Source organism: Schistocerca americana, chromosome 8, assembly GCF_021461395.2.
Source record: "Schistocerca americana isolate TAMUIC-IGC-003095 chromosome 8, iqSchAmer2.1, whole genome shotgun sequence".
Lineage (NCBI taxonomy): Eukaryota > Metazoa > Arthropoda > Insecta > Orthoptera > Acrididae > Schistocerca > Schistocerca americana.
Genome location: NC_060126.1, coordinates 124,313,534 through 124,328,024, shown reverse-complemented (window position 1 = coordinate 124,328,024; position 14,491 = coordinate 124,313,534). Strand labels below are relative to the sequence as shown.

At 36.1% G+C, this 14,491-nt stretch overlaps 1 protein-coding gene across 1 annotated transcript in view; it reads right to left on the bottom strand.

Moving 5' to 3' along the window:
- LOC124545619 (actin cytoskeleton-regulatory complex protein PAN1-like) overlaps positions 1-11,658 on the bottom strand; it is a 50,070-nt gene extending 38,412 nt beyond the window's left edge. Inside the window, exon 1 of the mRNA XM_047124566.1 lies at positions 11,418-11,658. The gene's annotated coding sequence lies outside the window, so the exon portion shown is untranslated. The remainder of the gene's footprint in view (positions 1-11,417) is intronic.
- Positions 11,659-14,491: the final 2,833 nt, after the last annotated feature.

Below are 14,491 nucleotides of genomic sequence, written 5' to 3'. Positions count from 1 at the left end.
AATAAAAACATGATATGTGGAGTAAAGAGAGGTTAAAAACAAGTATGCAACTGTGATGCTTGCGCAAATTCATCTTATACATGGGCAAGCAAGCTTACATGTGTGCTCCTGTCAAGCATGCTGTTAGAAGTGTGTGTGGCTGCCTTAACAACTTAAATAGCTACTAGTAAAACAGAATACTGCAGCATGGTCAAAGACATCAATATTAAAGAAAATGTATTTCGGGCCCTTCATTAAACAATAGAAGCCCCGTAAATAAAAAGGCTGAACTTCATATTTCGCACATAAGGATGAAAGGATAGATGCAAATTGTGTGCAGGTCCTTCACGTTAATGAATACTATGTTGAACCGCTTTGTGAATGCTGTGCCACAATAGTGGATCAGGAAAACAGGAAACACACACACACACACACACACACACACTTTAATGTTGATGGTTTACAGGTCTCCAGCAGGAACAGTCTTAAGCATGATCAAATAGATATTTTTTAATAAGGTTATACAGATTTAAATGGAGGATCACTGATTTCGGAGTCTGCAGTGTTGTTTTTCTACCTGACAGTACTGACCATGGGCACATAGAACTGTTGATGACCACTTCTTGATAGTTTTCCATTGTAAAATTCTCTATGGAGACTGAAGGGCGAAGTGGAACACCTACTGATAACTTGTTTTTATATACAAAAATCTGCAGTGATTTAGCAGTAAACCCAATACTCAATGGTTTATCTGACAAAAATGGTCAACTGTTTACAATAAAATATACTGACCACCTAGGTACGGATCATAGAACTGAAAGTACCATGGAATCATTTCTCAAACTCATTCCTACAGCATTTTGGGTGTCCTTTACCTCTAAAAGAAGTAAGCGCAAAATCAAACACAGAAGGATAGGGATGAGTGACTGCTGGAATCTAAGTATCTTGTGCTAGGACATGAGTAGTCTACATAATCCCAAGGAAAGGCTGTAATCAATGGTAGAAGCTCTACTACCACCAGAATAACAAAATCCTCCGTCAATCATAAAAGCAGCAAAACGCAAGCACTTTGCTGGAAAAAAAGTCTAAGGATAACACTAAAACTATTAGTAATATTAATAAACAGAAACCAAAGTTGCAATCCAAGAGCCTCCCCCCACTCCCCAGTAAAAATAACTTTGGCTGAAATGTTAACAGATGAAACTCACAGGCCATCAGATTAAATGATTACTTCCTCACAGTGTGAGGAAATGTTGCAGCCACAAAAAAATAACCTAACAGAGATAGCCTACATTAAATTCATTTGAGCAGACACTGCATGCACCAGCAACAAAATTCATGTGACCATATGCTGCTTATGCCGGTTCTTTAGCATAATTTTAAAATGTAGGGCTGACTTGATATAGTTTTACCCCCTTAAACTATCTTTGCAATTGACCGTCTCTGTAGCTGAGAGGTCAGCGTCATCATCAGCCCTGTGGGTGACCCAGGTTCAATTCCTGGTACTGCCAGGGATTTTTCCTTGGTGAGAGGACTGTTATGGAGTGCTCTCAGCCTTCTGATGCCAACTGAGGAGCTACTCGACTGATCATAAGCAGTTCCACAGCCAAGAAACCCAAAAATGACCAGGAGAGTGGTGTGCTGATCACATGCCCCTCCATACCACATCCGATGATGAGGCATTCAGTTGGGGAGGTTTACCTTACTTATACCTATAATCAAGCAGTGAAACATGGCATATTTTCTGGCGGACTTAAATACACTGTAGCAACACTTATCTGGAATACTGGAGATATAAAAACCGTCCCTAATAATAGAGCTAACTATCCTTCCCGTCTCTTCAGAAGTGTTGAGAAATTGCTTATGATTAAATACTGGCTCACTGAACAGAGCAGAGCATAATTAACTGCATCTCTGTTTGCCTTTTATACAGAATTCTGCACACAGAAAGCAATATAATACATCACAAATGATGCCTTGGCAGAGCTAAACAAGAAAAAAATATCTTGCTGATATACTTTGAGGCCTCTCCAAAGCCTTTCATCAGGTGAATCACAACATTCTACTTGGAAAACTAAAGTGTTACAGCACTGATGGATCCTTCTTGCACCAATAGTATTTTCTCCAAAACAGACAGCACTTAGTCTCACTGAAAACTGTATCTCAGGCTCAAAATTTATCTTAGAATGGGGAACAAAGAGATGGAATGCCACAAGGATTGGTACTTAGCCCTCTCTTACTCTTAACCTACATAAGTAGCCTTCTTGTTCTTTATCTACATAAATAATCTTCTCATGACTTTAAAGTGCAGTTTGCAAACTGTTAATGTTGGTGATTATGAAGCACGAGCCCAAACTCAATCTTAGCAGACACAGACCAGGTTTTAGCTGAAGACACTTAAAAAGCTTACAGTTTAAGCCTTAATCTCATGAAGTTTAATAATATGCACTTAAAAAAAAGCAATAATTGCAATAGCACCATAAGTCAACATTAATAGTCATACACTAAATGACACACACTGTGTAAAATTCTAAGGAATCTAACTGGAGTCACCACAAGGATAAATTAATGAAGATGATCAGTATAGTGTCCCAAGAAATAATTTTCGTCATGTTGACGTAAAGACAAGACTGTTGGCTTATTTTGCACATTTTCTAATGCAATTACTCGTATCTTCTGCAGCAGTTCACCTAAAGTACAAAAAATACCTGTTTATCAGAAGCAATAAGTAAGAATATAGTGTGAAGCAGATAACCATGTATCTTGCAAAAGTCTTTTTAAGCGTGTTAGTGTTCTCACTCTCACTGCACAGTACATTTGCTCTTTAATGGATTTTGTAGACAACAATAATTTTCATGTAGACTTTGCCTTCTTGTCTAGGGTTCAAAATGGAGTATGTACTCTGCCAGGGAGATATTCAGCAAGCTCTCACATAAAGAACCACAATCAATTCAACAGAAACTTAAAAATATATCTCAAAAGCCACTCTTTCTACAAATAAGCTGAATATCTTGATTCAGGGATTGAAAGGTTGCTCGCCTGTCACACTAGCTTGTACGGTCAATTGATAAATCCTCACATCCAGCATTTGGCATGTTTCTTAACAACAAATAATTGTAACTTTTCTATAAATTAAATATACTTTCAAACATTGACTAAGCGACTCTCTAAAGCCCATTAGGTCACAAGCATAACATTTATTCCATCGATAACGAGCCTACAGGAATTTAGAGACCCTAGCACTTATGACTTTGCTATTTTTATAAAAGCAGCATTGGCAAAATCTGCGATGACCGATGTTTTCATGCTTGGTTTTAGTGTCCGAACACTGATGTTTTATATGCAGTGTATTTCAGATTTAAGTGCTGTGCTTATCTTCATTAATTCAGTGAACACTGGGACTGATGGCAGAATGATAATAACTTTTTGTGAAAATTATCCTTCTTTGCTTATGTAAATACCACAGGTATCTATTATATCATTGTTATTCTGAGGTACGTTATAAAATTTAAAAAGATAATTTATTACCACAAATTTCACTGTTATTCAAAGTGTTCTTTGTTACTTTAAACATATTTTAGTATGTATTTTAATTATTTATTTCCAGGATAATGTATGGTTATGCACATAAATGTACTGCTCAGATGTGATCACAGAAATGTAAAAGCAATGAAAAATTTGTGAAAGAGCTAGAGAAAATTAAAAACCCAATACTTGATTACTTTTTGCCAAAACATAGTTCTGTGATGAATGTAAGTAACCCTTCAACATCAGCAGAAACTGAAACTTGTTCTGAGCAAACACCTAAACTAGCAGCATCTGATGTAGGCATTTTGCCATCTGACAAAGGAGAGATAAAAGAGAAAAGAAGTCTTGAGTTTGTATCCACAGACTGTGACTGGAATCCAAGTGATCCTGGACAATGGCCATATCCATTTAATAACAGTAACAGAGACAGAATTATTAGAAAGGGCATTTCAAACACTGATCTTTGAACAGTTCATCAGATTGTAGACAAACAAAGTAGAGTATTTACCAAGTATCACTTGAATTCCAAATGCTGTAACAACAAATTTCAGGTAAAAAGGGATTGATTAGTGTGGAGTGACAGAAAGGAAAAAATCTTCTATAATCCATGGCTAGTATTTCAGAATGAATCCAAAAAGCTTGTTACATCAAGGTTAGCTACACTGGATCAAGGATTCGACTACACAATAACAGCTTTGAAAGAGCTATACTCCACTCTTCCTGATTATGAGAAGTTTGTTGCATAAAAATAACTGCTTAGCATTGAGATGTCATGGACAAAGCCAATTATGCAGCAGAGTGCTTTCCATGTTCCAGAAACTATTGCTAAAACAAAGCAACTTGTTATCCACACAAAATTTGCCTTTTGGAAGAAGTAGTCACCAGTTAGGAGAGCCAGATAATCGTAACTTCTTGGAGTTAGGTGACTTACTGGCTAAATATGATATATTTTTAAGAAAATATACCATTAATGTTAAAAGCTGTCAAGAGTAACATGAAAAGATGGAGCACTGTTTATCTTGGAGAGTACAGAATGAGATTTTATCTTTGTATGGAGATATACAATAAATAAAATCTTAGAACAAAAGGAAGAAGTAGAGACCGAACAGAATATTCTGTTTTTAGGGAATATTTTTTTTTAATGATGAGATAAATGAGAGGTTTCTGGAATATTTTGATTAGCAGAAAAGACAGATGATGCGGTTAGTAATGTTATCACAGAAGTTTTTAACAAGCATGAATTTGATTTACAGCACTGTCACAGTCAGTGCTTTGATAATGGATCAAATATGATTAGCCACATAAAAGCTATGCACGCAAAAGTTAGAGAAATTAATCCGCTGGTAACATTTTCTCTTTGTGCAGCTCATACTTCAAACTTAGTAGAATTACATGCTACAAGAAGTAATGAAGTAGTAGATGTATTCTTAAGCTGTCTGAACCAGCTGTACACTTTCTTCAGTGCAAGCCCACAGAGATGGACAGATTTATTTAAACACACTAGTTTTCAATCTCTTCACAGTCTGTCTGAAACAAGATGGAGTGCAATAATTGAGGCAATGAAGACTACCAGAGGTAATAGAAGCTTTAAAATACACAGAACGTCAATGCCGTTTGTCTTGTACAGGATAAAAGAAATACACTGACTGATTGATTATTTAAGTTTGAAACACTGATTACCTTGAACATCCGGAGGGACATTTAAGCCTGTATAAATGTTAAAAGTTTGATTCTGGAGTCAAATGATACATCCCTTGATATTAAAATGAAAAATATTTATGAGGGTGTAAAGCTCTCTGGCCTTAGTTCTTAAGCAGAACAATAATTTCAAAATGAGTAATTACCTCGATAGCTTTCTTTTGCTGTTTTAAAATACTGCACACACAAGTTGAGTGTCCGTACAAAATAATACTACCATATGATATTTTGCTTGCAAAAATTTAAAAATAGTATGATCCAATATATATTTGGGGTCACAATCCGAAAATTGTCTTGTAAACCACTGATGTTCTTTTCATGTTGATCCCAAGACACTTTTAGATCTAATCAATCACCTGAAAGCTACATAATTTGTTCACTTGATGGAAGCTCATCTTTTAGAGTAAAAACCATCTGCTGTATACCAATAGGATACCTGTTTGTACAAAACTGGTAGTTTTAGTAAAGTGACATGACACTATTAAAAATAAAATTTCATTAAGTTTCTAAATAAATTCCTTTGTGGCAGAGTTAGTGTATCTGTAATCTTCGTACATTAAATACAATACCTTAACTGTTCTTCCACTGTCACTACAGTATTATATCTTGTTTTATTGACATAACGTTGAAATACTACTATGATGTACATTTGTCACATTTTTGTACAAAAATTGCAATCTTGTACCTGATAGCATACAGATTCACAAATATAACTGTTAGTGCTGTACTGGAGATGTTGGTAGCTTCCTTTTGGCATGATTTGTCATGTTGTGTCCAATGTGTTCTTCAACATAGCAAGTTGAAAGTCAGATCAAGCTCATGAAAGTTAGAACTATGTTCATTAACAGATTCTCAAGCTATTTACACTGAGCTCAAAACATTGTTTGCTGACCAAAGGAAACATTGTTTCTGGCCTGCTACTGCTGAATGCTGTATAGTTCTGTTTTTATCCATGTTCTGACTTGATGCCTAAACTGCCTTCAGAAATGAAATGGGTGAAACTGCAACACTGCCAAATACATATAGATGGCAAAGATGTCCTTTACGTATGTGTGTCAGTGGTGGTTAGGGTAACTAAATATTTTACTTGTGAGTGCCCAGCACTTTAAATGAGTTGTCAAAACCTACTGCCAGTTGCTTTAAGTTTATGACTGCAAATCAGCAAAGCAACAAATAAGATGATGATAGTCTTCCACAGAGGAAGATGTTTTAGAATTACAGACAAGACCTTTAGCAGTCTTCTCACAAGACCTGCCGCAAATATTTCAAAACCAGTCTGTGAGACAGGATCATAAAATGCTGCTCAGTCACCTACAAAAGGATGTGACACAGACTTCACATATAAAATAACCCTAGTAAAATTTACAGAGTTACCCTTACAATTCTCCATTTTACCCTTACCATTCTCCACCTGTGAATGGAATGAATGCTTTATATGTGACAGGCTACACTGTAGACTCTGCTGTATACCCCATGTTGATTTAAGAGTACAGGCACATATTAAAAATCACCACGGATTTCAGTTATAAACTTCATAAAAACCTCATAACTTGTTTTTTCATAGAGCCACACCATCAATTATTGCTGTAATATCAGCACGACAGCAAAGTCACGACAATTACAGATATTTTTTAAGAACAGTGCAGATTGAAGACTCTTTTTCCAAAATTATGTATGTTAATTTATAACTGTATCACACACAAACACAGTATTATTTTTATGAATGATACTGTTGTCTTTGTTGGCAACAAAATATAAGGGGGATACATGTACTGAGACCATTGCCATGATATGTAACTGTTTAAAGTGCCATCTACAAAAGGGTCAAGACTTATTACTCTTATGCGCTTCTGTGAAATGAACACTTTCTTCCACGGGGAAGAGCTGCCCCAGCAAATAATGCCATGTTAACTTTTTGACAGTTTCTACCTGCCAAGTTAACTATTGCCTGTGAGACAGAAGTTGTAGAGTTTATATGACCAAGATCTGTAATATGTGACTTCCATTTCAGCAGTTATTTTCTCACAAGTAATTTCTGGTGAGTCAGGCCTTCTGCAGAACAAAACTGCAGTATTCGTTTCAATGAAAGTCCATTTGCAAAGAACCAGTGAATAATTTTCAAGATTGTTTTTGTTTCAGAGTGTGTAATAGAGATTATAAATGGCCAGTAATGTTGTCTGCAATGAACAAAATGCATCACTTCTGTGACTCATAAAGCCGAAATTGAGTGCTTCGTCAGTAAATTCACACCACCAACACCCTGACTTAACGCACTACTTTGTAACACATGCTCAGTGAGGGGAATCACCCACTGACATTATTTTATTTTATGTTATGCCCTCTTCCTGAAATTCTTGTACTACAACTGACATGTTGTGAATATAGATTTATTATTCTTATTTGCAAATAAGACTATCAGGACCACATAAATACTTAAGAGGTGGGCATTTGACTTTCTTTGTGTCCATGTTTTTTTCATTCTCTTCCTGCAGTGTTTATTTATCTCTTCAGACTGAAGTCTTCCTCTTTGGTTTTTCCTTTTGGACCTGAAGGCTACACGGTGTTGAACTTCTGGAGTAATTCCTACGTATTTCAGATTAGTTTTTGTTTTGCCAACCTATTTCATCATGTCCATTTTGATTTACTCTTGCTGATAGGGGAGGGGAAACTTACGAGTCGGTATTGTTCGTCTACAAGTTTTAGGCTTAGAATTTTTCTTCCCTTTCTCTATGTTTTCAACATTTCTTGTAGATATTTTGGATTTTAAGTCAGTATTCAGTTTCCATCCGTTGGCATCTAATTTTGTTTGCTTTTGTATCGATGTAGTTTTCCTGAATGGTTTCACTTGCATATTTAAATTGTGGAACTAGCTAGTTGATTTCGGGCTGATGCAATGTCATGAGTTACTATTGCTAAACCATCTGTGAATGCTACACAGTGCACACGTAACTTGCTTCTACCTAAAGTGATTGGTTGGTCAGTTTTATGGGCTGATTTCAGTTTGCACCGTATTTGTGTCACTTTCTCAAGGCCATAAGTGAAAAGTAATGGAGACAGTTCATCTTGTCTAACTACTATTTTGATTTCGAAAGGATCTGGGAGTTTCTCCGTGCATTTGACACTGGTTTCGTCTGGTCAGTGTCCGTTTTATGACTGCAAGTGTTTTCACATCTAGATCTTGTTTTTTCAATATTTGGGAGCATGATTTGCTGGGAACTGAGTCATAGGCTTAATTTTGAAAACAATACATGTGCCAACTACATTTTTTCTACAAATTCTCTAATGTCTTAGGATTTGCTTTAGGTTTACAGTTTGCTTTGGACATTAATAGCCCGGTGAGAGTCCTGTCTGACATTCTTCAACTTTTGGTTCAAGTTGCTTCTCTGCTCTTTCGAGAAGAGTTTTATACGCAACTGCTGTTAGTGAAATTCCTCTGTAGTTACTTAGATCTATTCTGACTCCCTTCTCGTGTAGCAGTTGCATTAACCCAGTTTGGGATTTGTTCTGTACTAGTTAAATGTTTGCATAATTTTTGTTATGTTTTATGAATATTGCACACACCAAAATATTCAAAAGCATGTCTGCATAATTTTTGTTATGGTTTATGAATATTACACACACCAAAATATTCAAAAGCAATTACTACATTATGTAAAACAGGTTTTCTGAATTTAGTCCAGGACTTTTGTTATCCACACACAAACCTGTACTAAATGTAAAGTCAGTGCTGGTAATAATGGATTTGGCTCGCATGTCTTCATATCTGCATTTATTAAATATGGTACAAACAACAGCAATAAAAAAACTTAAAGATTTCAGGTTATGCTGCAGATTGGTCTGCCACACAAAAAAAAACACTTCTTCACACGAAAGGGTGTAAGTAGAGAGAGAGAGAGAGAGAGAGAGAGAGAGAGAGAGAGAGAGAGAGAGAGAGAGAGTACATGATTCTCCCACAGGAAACAGATCTAAGATAAAATGGTACGACCCCATTTTTAACACTTTAGCTAGGAAGGTTTGTTTTGAATTTGGAGTAAATATGCACAAATATAAATACTCTCCAAACACATCAAAGAAAAATGAAACACTATTTCATATTCACATATAACTACAACAAGATATGGAGAATGCAGATGCGGAGCTATCGCAATTAAGGCCTCACGTGTTTCTTGTTTATTATTGCTCAAGGTAAATTTTAGTTGTATTCTCATAATTTCACTTTTAGCACACAGTAAATGATTAATTGATGACAAAGATATGGATTTCGTAATGTCTGTAGTAGGCTACATATTTATATTTTTGCTATGGCCAGTGCTCTTTCCACATTTTTCTCCTCCCATTACAGAATACAATGATACAGTACAAATATTTAACAAACGTGAAACATAATTCACAAGTAATGTACTACATAAGTATTGTATATACAACAAAATTATAAATTAGGCTACTTGTACAAATAAGATTATGGGTTAATAATGAAAGGGGACAACTACAACACTCTTTAACATTATGAGATATGATCATAATGTAATGTTTTTACAAAGAGAGTGCATGGCGTTTAACATCCTGTCATTCTAGTCAAATCAAAATGCTACACATTAAGGGGGATGTTGGCTCAAATTCTCCACACAAAAAGAAGGGAGGACATTGTGAAGTGCATGAGGCACAGCAGCATATTTATAGGCCAGGTGTCATTTTTCAGAATGGACTGAAGTGAGGGCAAGCAGCATGATCATGGTTGCAAAGTCACCAATGAATGTTCATGGCATCTGCAGTGATGATGTTGAGAGACATGAAGAAACTGCACAAAATTATAAGCCATATTCACAATACAGTCATTAACACACTGACCTTATATTTGGGAAGATGGGATTTGTCTGTCTGGCCATCCTGATCTAGGTTTTCTGTGGGTTTCCTAAATCCTATCGGGCAAATGCCAGGATGGCTACTTCAGCAAGGCCACAGCCAACCATGTGCCCTATCCTCATAAAAACATACTGACATATTCTGTGTATATGCTTTTGTGAGATGTTTATTATCATTGTATTATATTGACAAAAAGGTTAAAATATCATTGCAAGATGATTCCTGAAAAAACACATATATAAATGTTGCTGTAGTTTCTCCATTATTCTATTAACTACATAATCTCGGTGTCAGATGAAAGGAAATGCAGTGTGTGTAGGAGCATTGGGAGCTTACAGGCACTCAACGCCAAGGTTATCAGCCCCATTACAAATATTACAGGAAGCAAATGCATATAAAGTATCTAAAACTGTTGTCACAGAAATACAATGCCATGGGAAATTTTAATACTACAACATACTCAACATATGACCGTCGCCAGGGACCAACATATTTTCATTTTACTTAAACAAGTCTCTATCCATTTATTCTGAAGCTACTTCATATTGATTTGTATATACATGTCCTTTCAATAGAACATATGGTATCACTTCGTTCGACCAGTTCTAAGTTTCCTATGGACTCCTTCACCTCGTTATTCTTGCTTCAAGCATTTCAGTAGTTTGGTACCATTTGGATTACCTTTTCTTCGTTTTCTAAAACGTAATTTAAGCTAAATGTTCTATAAAAATCAGGCTAATCCACACAATCTGGACATGAAATTAAAGAAGCAGTCAACTCATAAGTTTATCTGGACCAGAAATGATCTACCGTTTATGCAGGAAAGTTGTGCGCGACATAAGACCAATGATTTTGTCTATCCACATTCTCAAACTATTGCCAGAAAAGCAGGTTTCTTAACATGTAGGAACAAAGTCCTTGCACTAACCATTGGTTGTAGACAGGACCTTCCTAATCTAAAATGTACTGCGACGATAGCAAGTCACACAGTAGATATGCATATCAATTTATATAACAATTAGTTTCTGCGGCAATATAGTTCTGAAGGAGTTGTTGATACTATTCTTTCGAACATGAATGCTATGAGTACTAATATTAATTGACATTATAACACAATTCACGGATGGCTCTATGTGAATGTTAGTACTTCACACTAAATATTACACTGCAACAATAACCATAGCAGCACGTGTTTCTGCACCTTCTAACAAAGAAACCCCTTTACTCACACTTACACCAGTAACGTACATTATCATGTAAGGATGTAAAGTGCGACGAATGCCTGCCATTTTCTAAAGGCTTAAATCATTCACTGATACACCAGGAGAATGAACGAATTATATGCCTACCTTCCACGCAACACCAACTTTGCTGGACGTTTCGACCTTTATGATCAGCAACTGCCACTGTAAGTAAATTCCCCAACACGTACCTCACAATGCCTTTCGTCATTCGGGACTTCCCCTTCAAGATTTGAGCTGCACATTTCGGCTTAGCAGTAATCTGTTAGTACTACCTTAAGTTTCCCTCCCCGTGTTAAAACGCTCATGTATATGTAATTAATAAGTATTCCTATGAGTTTCTATTTTTTTCATACCGCGAAACATGTTAAATAAATATCTTAAGTGCGTAGCACAAGAAAGTGTTGCCACCTTTCAGAAATTATTTATTTCTGAACTTTAATAGAGGATATGGCTTTGTAATCGAGGTTTGTGCACAACAATGTGAGCATTGATAATATCATAATAAAATAATGCTAGTGTTTTTTTTCACGACTGAAGTACAAAACGCATCACTCGTCACGACTCTCAATTTGGGGATTGCTCGGATCATTGGGGAAATGAAACCATTTATGTCAAAAGATATACTATTATCAAGTGCAGATCAGCTTCATAGTGTATGAAGAGAAAACTCAATAAATTATGCCCTTCGAGCTCCCACAACAGTTTTAGATGAAGGTCTTTCTGCCAACATTAGCGAATTATGTCGCAGTGAGAGCAAGCTGTGTTGTGAAACTAAAGCTTGAGGTTCAGGCATGTCATTAAATAGGAATATCGTATTCATGTAAAACAGATTACATAAATTATTCTCAGTGTTAAACGATATGTAGGTGTCAAACTTTGTTCTACGTCCAATACGTAGCGTCGCTGTGGGGTCAAATTCCGACTTTTCTCACGCAGTGCTGGAACTACAGATTTGATTTGTTCTTCGTACCTTACATTCGTACGAGTAGAGATGACTCGCGTCTTTACTGTAAGTTGCCTCCTCGAAGAGTTGTAAGTAGCGCCCACTGTTGAATTACTGCATAACACAATTTCCATAACAGCGCAACGTGACATTCAGATAGCAACTACAGTGCACCCGGTTTTGTTATCTATAATTTGTAAAGTTGGCAGTAATCTGAAACAAAAGACTACTTGCGCGATTAAGACTTGCATTCTACGCAGAACTTCTTTGCGGGCACAATTAAGAAAATTAAATCTGAAGAAATGGATTTTGTTACTTCAGCTTGTTCGCATCAAGCACACCAGTGTATCTTACTGATCTTCGTCGTGCTAATAATTTGCTCAGCTGTTAGAAGTGTCTAGTTGATATTGTATCGTGAACATTCTGTAACCACTTGCTCACGTATTAAAATTCGAGTGCAAAATTGATGTTCTGTGATTTGGCTATTATATCCTCGTATCGCTAGTTCTTAAGTTTTGAGTCACGCGGAAATCGGACACTTACTTGCCATATGTCCCATGTTATTAGGTGTTAATCTTTACGTTACTGGCGAATCGATTACTATATGATTTACAATTTCTACTACTACTATTGTGGCAGTTTTGGTATGTAATGAAAATAATTTGCAATACACGAACTGAAATAAATTTACTCTTAATTATTGTATCAACATACAACCTGATTCTTCGGAAAGCGCCAAATCGTGAACGCAGAAACCTTTATTCACTAATAAGGAAATTGAATATAATGTGCAGTAAACTGTAAAATTCAAAAGTTAGATTTCATTTTAGAATCCCGAGAGAATTTTCTCTCGCAAGTGTACCATACTGTATCAGAATACAGGCCTACTCTGCTAGTACTGTTCTTTAATGGTATTCATTAAACATAATAAAATCATTCAGAAGAACTGTAATTCACATTGCTTGACTATGAACTATGGATATAATTGTCAAGAGTGCAAACTGAGGTTCCATATTGTAATACAAAGATCTGTGCATTCCTGTCTGGCATGAGCTTAGGAAGTCAGTCAGAATACTAGAAATTAAAAACATACATACTTTATTTGCCACTTCTACCAGAGATTATCTAGATTGTATGAGGGCTTGTACCTGTGAATTGTGTGACAATTAACATTACAGAACATAAGTGTAGGTGTTGGAGGCTAACATTACAACATGCACCGGAACAGAGAGCATTGAGGCCCTGCTGGCAGAGACAGAACAATGGCCATAGGAGACATGGCCAACACGCTGGAAATCACAAGAAACTCCATGGATGTACTAGATTTTCCCAAAGTTTAATTTATAAGGGAGTTTTCAACCAAACCAAAGATTGATTTGCATGTGAAAAATTCTTAATTTCTCTCCAAATCAAGTAAGTACACATACACCTGTGTTTTGATTGCCTTATTACTGTTTTGCAATGCAAGTACTATATTGCTGATGACCACATGATGCATTCCTGTGAATATGTAATACTGTTGTAAGTCTGTAAAATGAATTTTCTTATAGTAGATGATCTGTTATAAATTTTGTGGTGAAAGAAAAAATTTTAACAGTGTTGCATTTTCGTGAGTTATTTTTATGCTCGCAGCTCTAAAGGTTCCTTGACATTGCATAGAACACTTAAGGAAACCATGTTTAACCTTCTGGTTACGTTTGATGGCTCTTTGTGATCTAGTACCAGCATAAACTACACTAAAACGTGTTTCGTCAAGAAATATTATTAGCGTCCACTGCATCTGAATAACTTGTCTTTATATCACACTATCAAGAGAGTCGAGTTTCTGGATGAAGGTAACAAGATAGGTTTACAGGAATATAGACTTCATAGGTTTACAGGAATATAGACTTCAGATAGAGTAGGCTGTATACTACAAGTTGTGCTGGAGTGTTGTCCAAGTTTGGTTCCGATCCTAAACTGTGGCTCCGGCAGGGAGAAATAAACACCCATAACACCATTTTGATGTAATTCTCACACCCAGTATGATTCAACTGGCAATTATTTTGCACCACATATTTCTTATTTGTCAAACATTGACAGTAGCCAACAACACTACATCCATCGGAATTGTTCTTCAGTTTCCTGAAGGAGTCCACCTTTTTATGGTTGCAAACATGAATTACTTACCTTGTACATTATTCTGATTTTAATTATTTGGAAAATGTATGACCGACTCATCAAGTAATACAGCACT